The following is a 14631-nucleotide window of genomic DNA, read 5'->3' as shown; positions in this document are numbered from 1 at the left end:
GCATTGCAGTAGATGAAGCAATGGACTTTTGCCCATTGCATGCCTCAGGTCAGGAAAACTGTACCTATCCTTTCAGCATTCTTCCCACTGTCCAATGTTTCTTGAAATTCAATAGCTTTTTGAATAAACTCAGGGAAAAAAGAATACCCACATTCCTCTAGTAATTTAATCTAATCCCCACCTGAACATCAACTACTTCATCACTAGGTCCAAAGATGGCTTCTATTCTTGCTATGGCAAGTTACAAACAAAAGCATGAAATGCATTGCATTGCATACCCGGTTGTGCACTTCCTTGGTGGTAATGAATAACCCTCAAAAACAGATGTGGCCAGCTTCCAAGCTTGCAAACCTCCTTTGCAATCGTTTCCAGCAGTAGGTCCACATCTGGTATTAAGACTTAACATCTCTCAGCTGAACTAGAGAAAGCTGATCAGCCACATGTTTACTTCTCCCTGGATCTTAACTTGCATAAAATGAAAGATTAACCAACAAGCTCTGTACCACCAGCTTTTTAAATAACTCATCAGCCTGACTTCATGGCACAGTGTGATGGAGCAAATAGGGTTTGATTAGTGGCCCCAGGACTGAAGGAGCATGGCAGAGAGGAGGAGGAGTGAAGGGATGTGGCCTGCATGCATCTCTTAGTGTGAGGGTGGGGGTTTCATGCATTTAGGAGACACACAGAGTGGTGTGATCCCCTGATGGAGACCAAAAAGACCATTGTCATGCAGCAGGTGGAGGAGCTCTACCTGGAGGGAATGAGCTTTACAGAAATGAGGGGATATCATGCACTGGTAGTCGGCTGAACATCCCCACCCTGGTGCCTCTCCAAATAAATGCATCATTAGGAATGAAGAGAAAATTAAAAAAAAATAAATAAAACTTGAACCTCCTCCTGATAACTACTTGCATGTCGATCCCATTTAATTGGCTTTTCTCTGTGAAGTGGAACGAATGGTCTCTGAACCTGTTACAGAGCCCGATGTTTGGCAGGCACTGGGGGCAAAACGTGCAAAAAAAATAAAATAAAAGTTTAACAACTCGTACAGTGGATTGGCTAACCTTTTGTTTAGTGCATAATGCCTGCCTGATTTTTCAGACTGAAAATCTGTTCTGCTGTTTGCAAGCTAACTTGCCAACATTACCATCTCCACCCAAATGGGCATAAGCTCTGAGGATACATTCTCTGCAAGCCCACCCAAATGGGCATAAGCTCTGAAGATGCATTCTCTGCAAGCCCACTCTCTATTCATGACTTAGGACATGGGTTGCCAACCTATATATGTAACTACCATGCTTGCTGAACCGATGCATTGATGCATCCATATATAGAGCTAATTCCACACTGGCCATCCAGTATTTCTAAAGGAATGAATTTTCATTATATTGCTGTATTAAATACAGCCATACCCAGGTCTCCAAATCTTGCCTCCTCTGCCTAGTGATCATTGCCCTGTGGTGTTTCTGTTTGGCTCCCAGATTTCCTTGTGAAAGATTAAAGGTTCTGCCAGATGCAGTGGCTCAAAAGATCCAATTTTGTAAACTTAAGAGTAACTTGACAGTATTTACCTTGTCCTAGTTCTTTACTTTCATGGCTTTTGCCATATATCTCAGATCTTCTAACTTACTTCCTATCAATCTGAAGCAAGGTGGAAGATGAATAGTACAGACTCGGATCAGAATGCAGCACAACCAACCCAATGTTTGCAGTGAGTCAGCTAGTGGAGAAGATGTTGGAGATGAAGAAAGAGTCCAAATGGGCATTCCTAGGCTTGGGGAAAGCATATAACATGTTCTCAAGGAAGCTGATATGGTCAGTCCTATGATGGTTCAAAGTCCTACAAAAATCAGTAGTGTTAGGATTAGCTGTGTACAGGGATTCAATAACTGTGCTCAGACTTTCAGAGGGTTTCCCATTGTGAGGGGGTATGCATCAGGGTTCAACACTGAGACCACCTGTGCTCATACCAGTAATGGACTACATTATCAAACAGGTTGATGGGGAGAGATCAGCAATTTGTCTGTATGCAGATGATGTGGCATTATAAGCAGACACTGATGAGGAACTTAACCAAAGTATAGGGGAATTAAATGTAAAACTAAAAGCACATGGGATGAAACAAAAGACAGGCAAGACAATTGCCATGGGAGCAAATTGGAGAAATCAGAAGATAATCTGGTCAGTCATGCTATGGTTTAAAGTCCTAAAAACATTAGCAGAATTAGGGCTGTGTACAAAATTCCAATAAGGCAAGTGAAAACAGGGTTCAGACTCTGAGAGGGGATCCCAGTGAGAGTAGCTGTAGATCAGGGTTCAGCTGTGAGCCCACTGGTGATTTTAGTGGTGATGGACTACATTAACAAACAAGCTGATGAGGAGATATCATCAAACCTACTCTATGCAGATGATGAAGTATTGTAAGCAGACTCTGACCAGCAGCTTTAGGAAATGATAGGAGATTGTTATGTAAGACTGAGGCACTTGGGATGAAACTGCACAGACAAGATAGTTGTTATGGCAGAAAATGCAGAAATCTGAAGTTGAAAACTGAGATAGAAGGGGAAGTAGTGAAATAGGTTAAGAGCTTCATAGTTAGAAGGATCTGGGATGGGTGTTTGAGGAACACAGAAGTCTGACTAAGGAGGATAAATCTAGAGTAGAAGTGATGCACCCGACTGGCACAGAGTGTCAGTGGTAGTGTGTGACAAAAAATGCCACAGAAGCTGAAATGTAAGATGTGCAGAACAACAAATGCTCATGTAGAGTACAGATACTTTGTTATTGAAGGCAGAACAGTTGAAGACACTAGAGGTGATGATGTTGAAGTATTTGAGAGAGATAGTAGGGTGCACACTGTTGATCAGGCGAAGAAATGATGACATCTAAGCAGAAGCCAAAGTCACTCTATATGCAGGGAAGGTCAAAGAGAACAGATTATGGTGGTTTATGCAAATGTGCAGGAAGGCAGATTATTTGTTGAAGGTAATTTTGGAGAGACAGGAAGAAATCAAGAGGTAATGAGGAAGTCCAGAAAAGTGATGGATGGACTGTTTGAGAGAAGACCTGTGACAGTCAGTCATGACTGCTGAAGAAAGTAGGAGAATGGCACTGAATTGAGAGGGGTGGCAAAGTTGATGTGACTCATGACTTCATGTAGAAAAATGGGAAAAGGTGGTGATGATGATGATTATGATGAATCAGAAGGATTATGAAGGGAATCTGTAGCCCTAAAAATGTCAACGTTTATATAGGCCCTTTTAAATTGTCCAACACCTATGGCAACCATATTTTCTGTTGTAGCCACTGAAATGCAATAATTCACTGATTAGAATACTGTCACCCATCCCTGATAATCAGGAAATATCTACTTTTTGCACTATCAGCCGCCCTTCAGAAACTGAATTCTCAGTTTCACTTTAGGTTTTTTGAAAATTGCACAAATGACTTCACAACCCATGGGAATGACCTAGTCATAGAAACAGTTACCTCCTAACTTCATGCCCAATAGGAGGTAACATTGAGAATTCCAATGCCTTTTCAAATATAGCCAGCTCAACCTCCTTCACTTTTTATGTTATTACTCCATCTTTCAATAATACATATTACACTGAACTTGCCACCTTACTGATGCTGCCATTCACAAACATTCCTCCCACTACTGGATCGAGCATATGAAGTCAAGGATGATACCCCCTAGTTTCATTTTTTGGACCAGTCCCAATAGGAAGGTCATGAAGCATCCAAAGTGTGTTGGCTTCAAATAGTCTTGTCAGTTTATAAGCCTATACCTCTTTCTCTGACAAAAGCCATGCTACCCTTTCCTTCCCTTTAACTGACTTAAGTGTGCTGCTCTTCTCTTGTGAAACCTATACATCTGTGCAGAATGGAAAAACAGGTCTTAAATGTTGCACTAACAAGACTGCATTAGACACCTTGGAGTAAGCTTTCAAGAAACAACAAAACACTTCCCACTTACTAGGAGTGTTGATTGGTCCATCTTTCCTTTATTGATGAATTGTGCTTTACCATCTACATTAATGAAATAACTTCTCCCCTTACCTCTGTTTCCAGAACACCCCAGCTTGTTAATGTATTTCATTCCTTATGGCTGCAGATGTGATTAACTGGTTACTGGCCTCTTAAAGCACCTCAAAGCTTGGTGGTGTCAACTACATTGTGAACACACATGATCAAACCTACTTGAAGGCTAGCTGCATTTGGAATCATCAGCCCCTTTACCTGTGCAGTCAAGCATAGCAGTAAAATACTGGTATTGTGCTGTTGCTGAGTATTCTCTATTTTAATGTATCTTTTTATTTTAGGATTGATACAAAATAGATTTTTAAAATTTAAAATAAAAAATAAAACTTTTTTCTCTTGCTTACAATTTCGGTAATATAATACTTTGGCTAGAACAGTAACACTATTTACCAAACAATTACATTACACATTCAATTAATATCATTGGGAAATCTAACACAGAACTGAGAGATTACACTGTTTTAGTAGCATAACATATCATTTGTTCCTTGAGAACATACAAAACACAGTAACAAAACATGGGTGGCCAGCATGTGCACTCTAATCACGTGTAATATTTTATTTTATTAGCAACTACTGTTAGTGCTTTCATGTCTGTTTCCAGTTGTCTGACAAATAACATTTGGGAGCAGCAGATGGTCCAGTTATCACATTTTTTTCTCTTGTAAGTATGTTTTTTCTTTATTTCCTCATAGAAAATCACATAACTGTGTGGGGAATACTAACATTAGACATTGCCCTCTGTCCTGTGTACTCTTCTTTCATTTTTTTTAACTGTAAGGGTGAGGGTGATGTGCTGTATTGCAGCGAGTTGAAATGCATTACTGTGCAGTTTTTACACCACATTTGTTGATCGCTCATCATACGTGAACACTAGAAGTGACTATCTGTTTGGGAGAGGCAGTCTGTGAATGAGAGCAAAGGACAGTTAGGTTGACCAAAATAAATTAATCATTGTGGTTAGTGGGTATGGGAACATTGTATAGTCTGTGAGAGCTACAAGCTGAAATACATTACTGTGTTCACTTGATCTTTCACTTTCAGCACAACCTAACATCAGAATGGGCAAATAGGGATGGAGGGTATGTATAAAAACACAGGGCATTTTTTGATATGTCTGACATGGAGTAGTATGTATCTCTTTGTAGAATGAGTTGAAATTCACTTTTGAGACCACAGTGCCTTTAACTTCTTCACAATCAGTCATCAGACGTGCACAGAAAGTGGCTACTTTGTCTTGGGAGCAAGCAATGTATGAAAGCAGATGACAATTACATGATTCATGCAAAACAATCATTAATATAGCTAGTGTGGGGGAAGGGACATAAATACATACCTAACAGGAATGGGTTGAGCTACATTACTGTGGTTATTGTTTTTTAGCTTTCCTCATTAAATATTAGAGGTATACACAGACTGTTGCTATCTTTTGTGGGGTAGTGTTGAAGAGAACAAGAACAACAAATTGAAATATGCTGTTACATTTATCATGTTCTTAATGATATATCAGAAGTTTATAGAATGTGGTTATCAGTTTTGGAGGGCTGTGAGTGCATAAGTGCAAAGGGCAGTTAGAGTATCACTTTTGAATGAATATTAATATGGTTTGCTGGAAGGCAGCATTTGTTGAACAGCAATATGACTACTATATCTCTGGTGCAGCTTTACAGTCAAAAGTGTACCCAAATATCTTATAGGTTCATAGGTGTATACCAGGATATCAGCCACTAAGGGTGCTTATAACTTTAGTTGTGCAACCCAAATGAAACCCACAAATTTGATTTATATATACAATGATTTACTGACTGCTTTTGTCCATCAGAGATATAGGTGCCAGACCAGAGATGAATTTCCAATTACCCATCCATTGGCCCAAGTTGTGCTTAAATAGGGTTATGGTTTGATGACCTCTCTGGACCTAGATGTCATGCCCTTACTTATAAATTGACCAACACAGAAGTATTTTCTTTCTACTTTGGACACATGTTGGTCGATGACTAGGTTACTAACTACATGAGTTCCCAGATCCCTGATTAGTGAATCAACTTTTAAGGATGCTTTATTGATGATGTAGTTACCCGGGGTAGCTGACTTCCCAAAAGGTACCATAATGCATTTCTTAGCACTGAGTTTTAAGCCACTGCTTATGTTTGTCTGTCTTAGTCCTTTCCAAAGGGTGTTCTGTTCTTGGGGGAGATCGGTGACACTCCTAGTTTGCACTCATCTGTGAACTTAGCTTGCCAGTGGCCTTTGACATTGGCGTTGACCTCTGAGGAGTAGATGCCTAGTTCTATAAGTTTATTAATAAGTCCAAAAAAGGATCACAAACCAGTAAAAGAGAGAAGGCACAGAACCTAAATGATCGTTAAACACATTGCATTTAGTTCCAAACCAAGATGTAATACTGTGCATAAAAGATAAATGCTTTTGTCTTTAAAATTCTAAAACTTCATCAGATGAACTAAAAAAATCCATTCATTACTTTTATAAACAAATATCACACATGACGACTTTGGTGCATAAAAAATTAAAGCAACGTTGTATGCAGGGAGTATAAACTCTTACAACGTATACAAAATACTTCTAAGTGTTTAAATAATCATCACATCTTAAAAAAACATTCATAAAATGCATTCATTAAAACACCTTATTCTGACAAACATCTTAGAGTAGTACTTTATAACATAAACAAACAGGCTTCTTTTACCTATACATCTGGGAAACTATTCTCCTATTATTATAATCCTTGGTCAGCTTTACATCTAAGTACAAAATAGAGTATGAAATGGAGTCCTTACCTATGTCATGAGTAAATTGTACAAAATTGGTAGTGCTATAAAGATATTCTAGGAAAACTAGAATGGCTCCTAATCCATCCTTCCATATAATGCATATGTCATTGAGGTACCTGGTGTAAAGAAAGGTACCATGAATACTTAAAGGCACTATTAAATAAAAATTTGCCTTCCCATATTACCGATGTTCTTCATTCCACATTGCTGCAGTCCTAACTATTGGGTAGTCCGCTGTCCAGTCGGCCCGAATACCAAAGTATATGGCTGACGTCGGTCACGGCGCATTAGACTGACGTCAGTACGTCAGGGTACTAATGCGCATGACCGACGTCATATCCTCAGTCTTTTTTGCCGCATGGTCTGATGCAGAAGCAATTTTGCGAGTGCAGGTTGGCGTTCTGAAAGTTTCTGAAGTCAGAGTTTCAGACCGAATCAAAGTTGGCTAAGTACCCCGTTGGGGAATATTTTGGTTTTTTCTTGCCTCAGTATTTAACCGGATGTCAGAAAAAGTGAATAACTGTATTTCTTGTGGGAAACAGATACCTCATAGGGATTACCATACTTTGTGTATACCTTGTTTAGGGCCTGAGCACGACGTTGTTGGATGCCGCTCTTGTGCTAGATTTAACAAACGCACTATTAAGAGAAGGTTAGACTGTGCCAGGTTAGTGTTTGGGAAGCGTTGTAATTATAAAATGCCGTCGGATGCTCCGACACCCGCTTCAGCCAAAAAACGCAAGGACAAAGCAGCGAAGTCTAGAGGGGAAGAACCGACAGTCCCGGACGTCGGTTCTTTAGAGGGCTCAGTGGAGCCGGAGGTTCTGCCAGGAGTTTCTTTGGAGTCTCAGGGAGAAACTGTATTGTTGCAGGATGTGTCCTCTCAGGAAGTAGGCCAGGCTGAAGGGGCTTCTCAGGTGGCTGTTCTTCACTCTCTTCCTAAGGTGGTTAGGGCCTCGCCTTCTGTTGCCAAGGCTTCTTTAAGAGGCAGGCCTACTTTAGCTTCTGTGGGGGTTTCTCCTAGTGTTTCAGGGTCTTTGCCTAAGAAGCATATGCTAAAAATGGCAGAGGATTTGATTACTATGATTAGAGGTTCTATGCCCCCTCCTGATAAGAGGCCTAGGGTGGAGCCTGAGTTTGAAAGTTTTGAGCAATGTTCGGAGGCTTCTGAGTCTTCTGCTGAGGACTTGCAGGAGTATCCTCCTTATTCTGATTCTGATGTGGATGATTCTACTCCTTCAGCTTCGCCTCCTGAGGATTTTTCTTTTTCAGAGACCCTGCATTCCATGAGGGAGCATTTTAAATGGGAAGGTCAAGATTTCTCTGATTCCAGGAAGAGGCTTAGAGAATTCTTGTTTTTACCCCAGCATGGGCCTTTAGCTATACCTCCTGTTCTGAATGTTGTAGAAGATGTTTTTGCAGAGGCTTCACTAAATCCTGATTCTTTGCCTCCTGCCCCAGTTAAACCGGATAGGTACTATAGGGTGCCTGAAGCCCATAAGTATCTTTTAAGAGTCCTAGGGCGGACCCAGAAACTGTCTCTCAGGGGCCTAAAGGTGTGAAGGCTTCTGTGGTTAAAAATCCTGTTCCTCCTGATAAAGAGGCAAGGGCTTTGGATAGATGGGGAAAGAAAGTGTACACTTCTTCCACTTTAGCCATGAGGGCGTTGAATTGTCAGTTTCATATGTTAAAATATCAGAATTATCTCCTTTCACAATTGAAGTCTAAGGTGGATGCTCTGGCTGAAGGTATTGAGTGTAAAGAGCTGCAGGATTTAGTTCATGTTTCTGAACAAGTGGGAAAGCATTCTTTGCAGTGTGGTTTTGATGCTGTGCAGGCCTCCTCGAGGGTGGCTGCCACTGGTTCTGTTCTTCGTAGGCACGCCTGGTTGAGAGATCAGAACTTAGCTGAGCATGTTAAGACAAGGATTTTGGATGCTCCTTTACAGTCTGATGTGTTGTTTGGTTCGCCTGTGGAAGCAGTTTTAAAGAAAATGGAGGACAAGGCTAAGTCTATGCAAACTGTTAAGGATTTTTTGCAGGTGCAGCCTCCGAAGTTTAGTAGAAATTGGCCTGCTAAGGGGTGGACTTATCCTGCTTATGATTCCCAGTCTAGGGGTAGGTCTAGACGTGGTAGGGGCAGAGCTCAAGGTTCTTTTAGGCCTAGGACAGGGAGTTCACCTGCTCAGGCTTCTGGTGAGGGCAGGGGTCAGTCCTTTCGTAAGCAGACCCAATGACCTGCCTTTTCAGCTGCCAGTACATTCTCGCCTGGCGGCACCTCTAGGAGGAAGACTGTCTCTTTTCAAAGAAAATTGGGATTTAATTACCCAAGACAAATGGGTTCTGGATATCATTCACCACGGTTACAGGTTTTATTTCCATACCTTGCCTCCTTTCAAAGGCATGCCAGACATTCCTCCTCTACAAAGAACAGAGGCTCGCAAACAAATTTCTCTGTTACTCCAAATAGGAGCCATTCAGTCAGTTCCTGTGCCAGAAAGGGGCCTAGGATTTTATTCTCACCTGTTCCTAGTACCAAAGAAGGGGAACACGTGGAGACCAATTTTGGATTTATCTATCCTCAACACTTATCTGGACATTCCAAAGTTCAAAATGTTGACGTTACAACAACTTTTACCTCTGCTGGGCAAAGATCACTGGATGGTAACTTTAGATCTCAAGGAAGCTTACCTTCATGTGCCTATAAGACTAAGTTGCAGAAAGTATCTGCGTTTTCGAGCTGGAAATTCTCATTATCAGTTCTCTGCATTGCCCTTTGGCTTATCTACTGCGCCCAGAGTATTCACAAAGGTTCTGGCTCCAGTGATAGCTTACTTCAGGCTAAAAGGAATTCAAATCTATCCTTACTTGGACGACTGCCTGATTCTGGCTCAAGAAAAGGAAGACCTTCTACAGCATTTGGAATATGTCATAGCAGTGCTAAGATGCCTAGGGTATTCTGTGAACGAAATAAAGTCCAGTCTAGTACCCTCTCAAGACATGTGCTTTCTGGGTGTGAGACTGAATACAGCAGCCCAGATGGCCTTTTTAACCCCGGACAAACAAAAGAATCTTTCCAGTTACTTCCATCAATTATCTCTTCAGTCCGGGCTGACTGCAAGGACAGTCCTTCAAGCCTTAGGGTTCATGGCATCTTGTATTCTGGTGCTTCCCAATGCCAAACTGCATATGAGGAAGCTACAATGGTATCTCAAAAAACTATGGACACAGCACTGCCAGGATTTGGACACTGTCATTCAAATAATACCTTGCATTCAAAAGGAATTTTTGTGGTGGGCTCAGGAATGTCACCTAAACAAGGGACTCTCTGTGACCCGGCCAGAGGCAAGTCAGATTCTAACGACAGATGCCTCAGACATTGCTTGGGGAGCTCATCTAGATGGAAAGTGGATACAAGACAAGTGGCCTGCCAGACTACAGCATCTACATATCAACATGAAAGAGATGTTAGCAGTCCAGTTTGCATTAATGGCTTTCAAGGAGTTACTTCTTCCAGGGCAGGTGTTGATTCTAACAGACAACACAACTGTCATGTGGTACATCAACAAACAAGGGGGAAAACATTCTTACCCATTGTGCAGGCAAGCAATGATTTTATGGGAGACTGCGCTCAGCTTGCAACTAACTCTTCAGGCAAGGTTTCTGCCGGAGCACAGAACTCCTTAGCAGATGTGTTAAGCAGACAAATCATGGATCCCCACGAGTGGAAACTGGATCTTCATGTATTTCAGAAATTGACAGTGTCATGGGGAACTCCAGACATAGATCTGTTCGCTTCTCCACTAAACCACCAGCTGCCAAAGTTTTGCACGAAGGGATTTCATCACACAGCTTGGAAAGTGGATGCTCTTTCTTTCAGTTGGAAAAATCTTCATGTGTATGCTTTTCCACCTCTGCCTCTTCTCCCAAAGGTGCTTCTAAAGGTCAGACAAGACAAGCCAAGGATGATTTTAATAGCTCCAGATTGGCCTCGGCAGCACTGGTACCCATTACTGAGGAGTCTGGTAAGGAAGCCTCCATGGCCTTTACCCTTGATTCCACACCTATTGTCTCAGAGGGACGGTCATCTGCTCAATGTCAAGCTTCAAACTCTTCATCTAACAGCCTGGCATATTCTGTTTTGAAAGACAGCAGGTCTCAACTTCCTCAACAAGTTTTAAATGTGATTATGGAAGCCAGAAGACCTAGTACAAGGAAAGTGTACGCAGAAAAATGGAAGAGATTTTTATTTTGGACTGCAGCAAAGAATTTGGAGATTTCGGAGCCTAATTTGAGTGTGGCTCTTCAATATCTTACTGAGTTATTGGACAAAGGTTTGTCTTTCTCTTCCATTAAGATTCATGCTGCAGCAATTTCAGCTCACTATGATTGTGACCCACCATTGTTTTCACATCCTTTGTTCAAGCAATTTCTTAGGGGGCAAAGAATATAAGACCCCACGTAGAGCTCCTACTCCTGCTTGGGATCTCAATTTTGTGTTGGAGAAACTTACTCTACAACCTTTTGAGCCTGCAGCTACTGCTGACCTGAAATACTTGTCATGGAAGACTGCTTTTTTGTTGGCCATTACTTCTGCAAGAAGGGTTTCTGAGTTACAGGCCCTTATGGCGGTTGAGCCTTTTTGATTTTTCATAAGGATAGGGTATCATTACGTACTAATCCTTCCTTTATGCCTAAGGTGGTTTCTAGTGTGGCTTTAAACCAAACTATTCATTTGCCTACTTTTTATGCAGATCCCCAAAATAAAGGGGAAAAGATTTTGCACACTTTAGATGTACACAGGCAATTGCGTTATTATTTAAGCAGGACTAAGGATTTTAGACAGTCTCAGCAGTTGTTTTTCTTTTGCTTTGAGTTCGCAGGGCAAGCCTGTGTCAAAACAAACTATTTCTAGGTGGATTGGGTTTTGCATTGCATTTTGTTATTCCCATCATGGCAAAGAGATCCCAGCGGGATTAGGCCTCATTCCACTAGGGCTACTGCCACTTCAACAGCATTTCTAAGGGGGGTGGCAACTAAGGATATTTTGGAGGCAGCTACTTGGAGTTCAGTGCATACTTTCTCTAAGCATTACCACCTTCCTCTCTACTCTAAGTCTAGGGCTGGTTTTGCCACAGCTATTTTGCAAGGCATGTTATCAGCTCCTGCTTCCTTATGATTTGCCAGCCTCCCTTACCTCTGCTTTGGGATTCTACCCAATAGTTAGGACTGCAGCAATGTGGAATGAAGAACATAGTACAGTTTTGTACCTACCATAAATGTAGATGTTCGAGGATCCACATTGCTGCAGTCCAATTTACCCTCCCTCCTTCCCCTCTGTGTTTAGGGGTGGTTGTGTAGGTGAGATTATATTCTGGTACCTTTGTATATATTGTATATATTTTTGGTGAAGGTATGTTTGGTGTGTTTTGGTTTTGGCCTTGTCTTTTTAGGGTCTTCTGACATCTGGGGCAAGAAAAGACTGAGGATATGACGTCGGTCATGCGCATTAGTACCCTGACGTACTGACGTCAGTCTAATGCGCCGTGACCGACGTCAGCCATATACTTTGGTATTCGGGCCGACTGGACAGCGGACTACCCAATAGTTAGGACTGCAGCAATGTGGATCCTCGAACATCTACATTTATGGTAGGTACAAAACTGTACTTTTCTGCATTTGCAAACAGTGAACCGCAGCCTGCACCCATTGCCACACCCCTCTGTTGTAAAAAGTACTGATTTTCAGAAATACGAAAGTTGTTTTGTAGTACTTAAATTCAACAGCTGGACAAATAAATTCACCTTATCCTGACGCAAGTCAATTTTTTTTCATGGAGAAATTCAGTAAACCACAAAAGACTTTAGTCAGGAGGTATCACTGTTTACAAATTGTTTATATCTGTTGTTAGAAAGATCAAGTCATCATTGTACACTAGTTCATTACATTTCTCAAGAAAATGCCAGGAATCTTTGTGAAGATGTTCAATGCCTTGGCTCACATCTTTTAGATGATGGTCCAGGAATTTGCAAGGGGAGAAGTAATCTAGGATCTGGCATCAGCTATAGCCCTCATGGGTGGATTGTTCAGGTCCTTGTGGACATTGGGTATACTGAATATTGTGGGTATCACGGGTTCTTAATAGTCAAAAAATTGTATTTATTAAGATTAATCTGACACTGCATCAACATGTCATTCAGTGCTATGCTGATTTTACCGTAAGGCACATTTCAATTTACTTTTCGATACTTGAATATATCTTTCCTCAAAATGAATGTTATACATTTTTTTATGTGTACTGTATGTTATCCATAAAGACATCCCCTCCTCCCTTATCTGGTTTCATTACCCAGATTTTATGTGCTTTGAGATCATGAAGTAAATCCAATTCCTCTTTGATAACATTACTGTTATTAACTCTCATACTCCTAGTACCTAAACAAGACCTCAGATCAAATTCACACATTTTTTCAAACATGTTCATTACTGGATGAAGAGATGGGTTGTAAATGCTAACTATACCCAAGTTAGCATTGCTGAAATCAGCATTGTCACCATACAGTAAACTCAAGTTAAGTTTTCTAACATGTATTTTAAAGTCAATCAACACATCAGCCAAATTAGCTGTATTCTCAATGACAAAAGAAAAACCTTTAGCAAGAAAGTCTGCATGTGCTTGATGTACAGCACAAGAGCTATAGTTAATAATGTTAAAGTCACCTATATTGATCATTGATTAGTAATGGCAACACAAAGAGCATTGTTGTCCTGGGGTTCCATAGTCAAAATTATCATTTCCATCTCCTCCTTCTCGCTCTGTTCTTCCATTCTCTCATTGAAAATTGGGGAAAGAAATTCTGACCCAGCCATGAGCCCCTCAGTCCTTGATGTTTCCCCTTCAACCTGTCCGATCGATGAAGGGGAGGAAAATCCAAAGGGTGTACCTGGATGTTTTGTGCTGTCTGCACTGGTGTCTCACTGGTTGTCAGCAATTGGTCTGTCCCTTTGCACTGAGAGTTATTGTGGAGTAGCCTAATACCCTGTACTTGTGATGGTGGTGGTGAAGGGTGGACAGTATTATTGGCATAATCCATTTGATCTCTTTCCAATTTGCTTTGTTTTCTCTCTATCATCTTGTTAATCTGATTATCTATAGAATGGTATACACGTGTGTTGCACCTTATACTGGTCATAGTTGGTGTGTTCAGTAATAGTTTTATCCAGCAGGTCAATCTTCTTTGTATGTTCGTCATTTGCCTTGGAATTGTGCTTCACTAGAAGTTCCATGAACTCGCATCTGTGCCTTTCAAACATCTGTAAGAATTCTCTGTGTAATAGTGAATTGTTGGTCAAACCCATAGGATATTTTCAAACCCTTAGACCTTTTGGCACTCTGTGAGTTCTAATAGACTCCAGTAAATAGCTGTTTTCAAGCTGCAGTTTTCATATTTTAAACAGATTATATTCAAAGGCATCAAACTTTCATTAATGGTATCAGTCATAATTGCAGGACCGTTCCTATTAAAAGGCAATGTATAGTGCAGCCACTCATTTAAGTTGGGATTGGCAAAGTTATTACTGTCATGATACATGTACTGGCCATTACCATTCTCTGAAAGAGATGTGGTATTCTGTAATGGTTCATGCATTACCCTATTTCTTCCCATATTGAAAATAAGGTACATCTCGGGGGTCTCTCTTTGGCTACCGAAATGAATAAACTGTGAATGGCTAAATGTCAAATGGAAAAGAGCAAAACAAAACATCACCAAGCAACAACATCATCGAAAAGAAAT

General features: G+C 40.9%; 1 protein-coding gene across 4 annotated transcripts in view; it reads left to right on the top strand.

Annotated features, from left to right (window-relative positions):
• The window catches only part of BCHE (butyrylcholinesterase), a 1038257-nt gene that overhangs the window by 282511 nt on the left and 741115 nt on the right, over positions 1-14631 (top strand). The gene's annotated exons all lie outside the window — the stretch shown is intronic.

This window comes from Protopterus annectens, chromosome 4.part1 (assembly GCF_019279795.1).
Source record: "Protopterus annectens isolate FY-2018-M chromosome 4.part1, PAN1.0, whole genome shotgun sequence".
NCBI lineage: Eukaryota > Metazoa > Chordata > Ceratodontiformes > Protopteridae > Protopterus > Protopterus annectens.
Note: the sequence above shows the minus strand (reverse complement) of the source record. Positions and strands in the feature narration are given on the sequence as shown.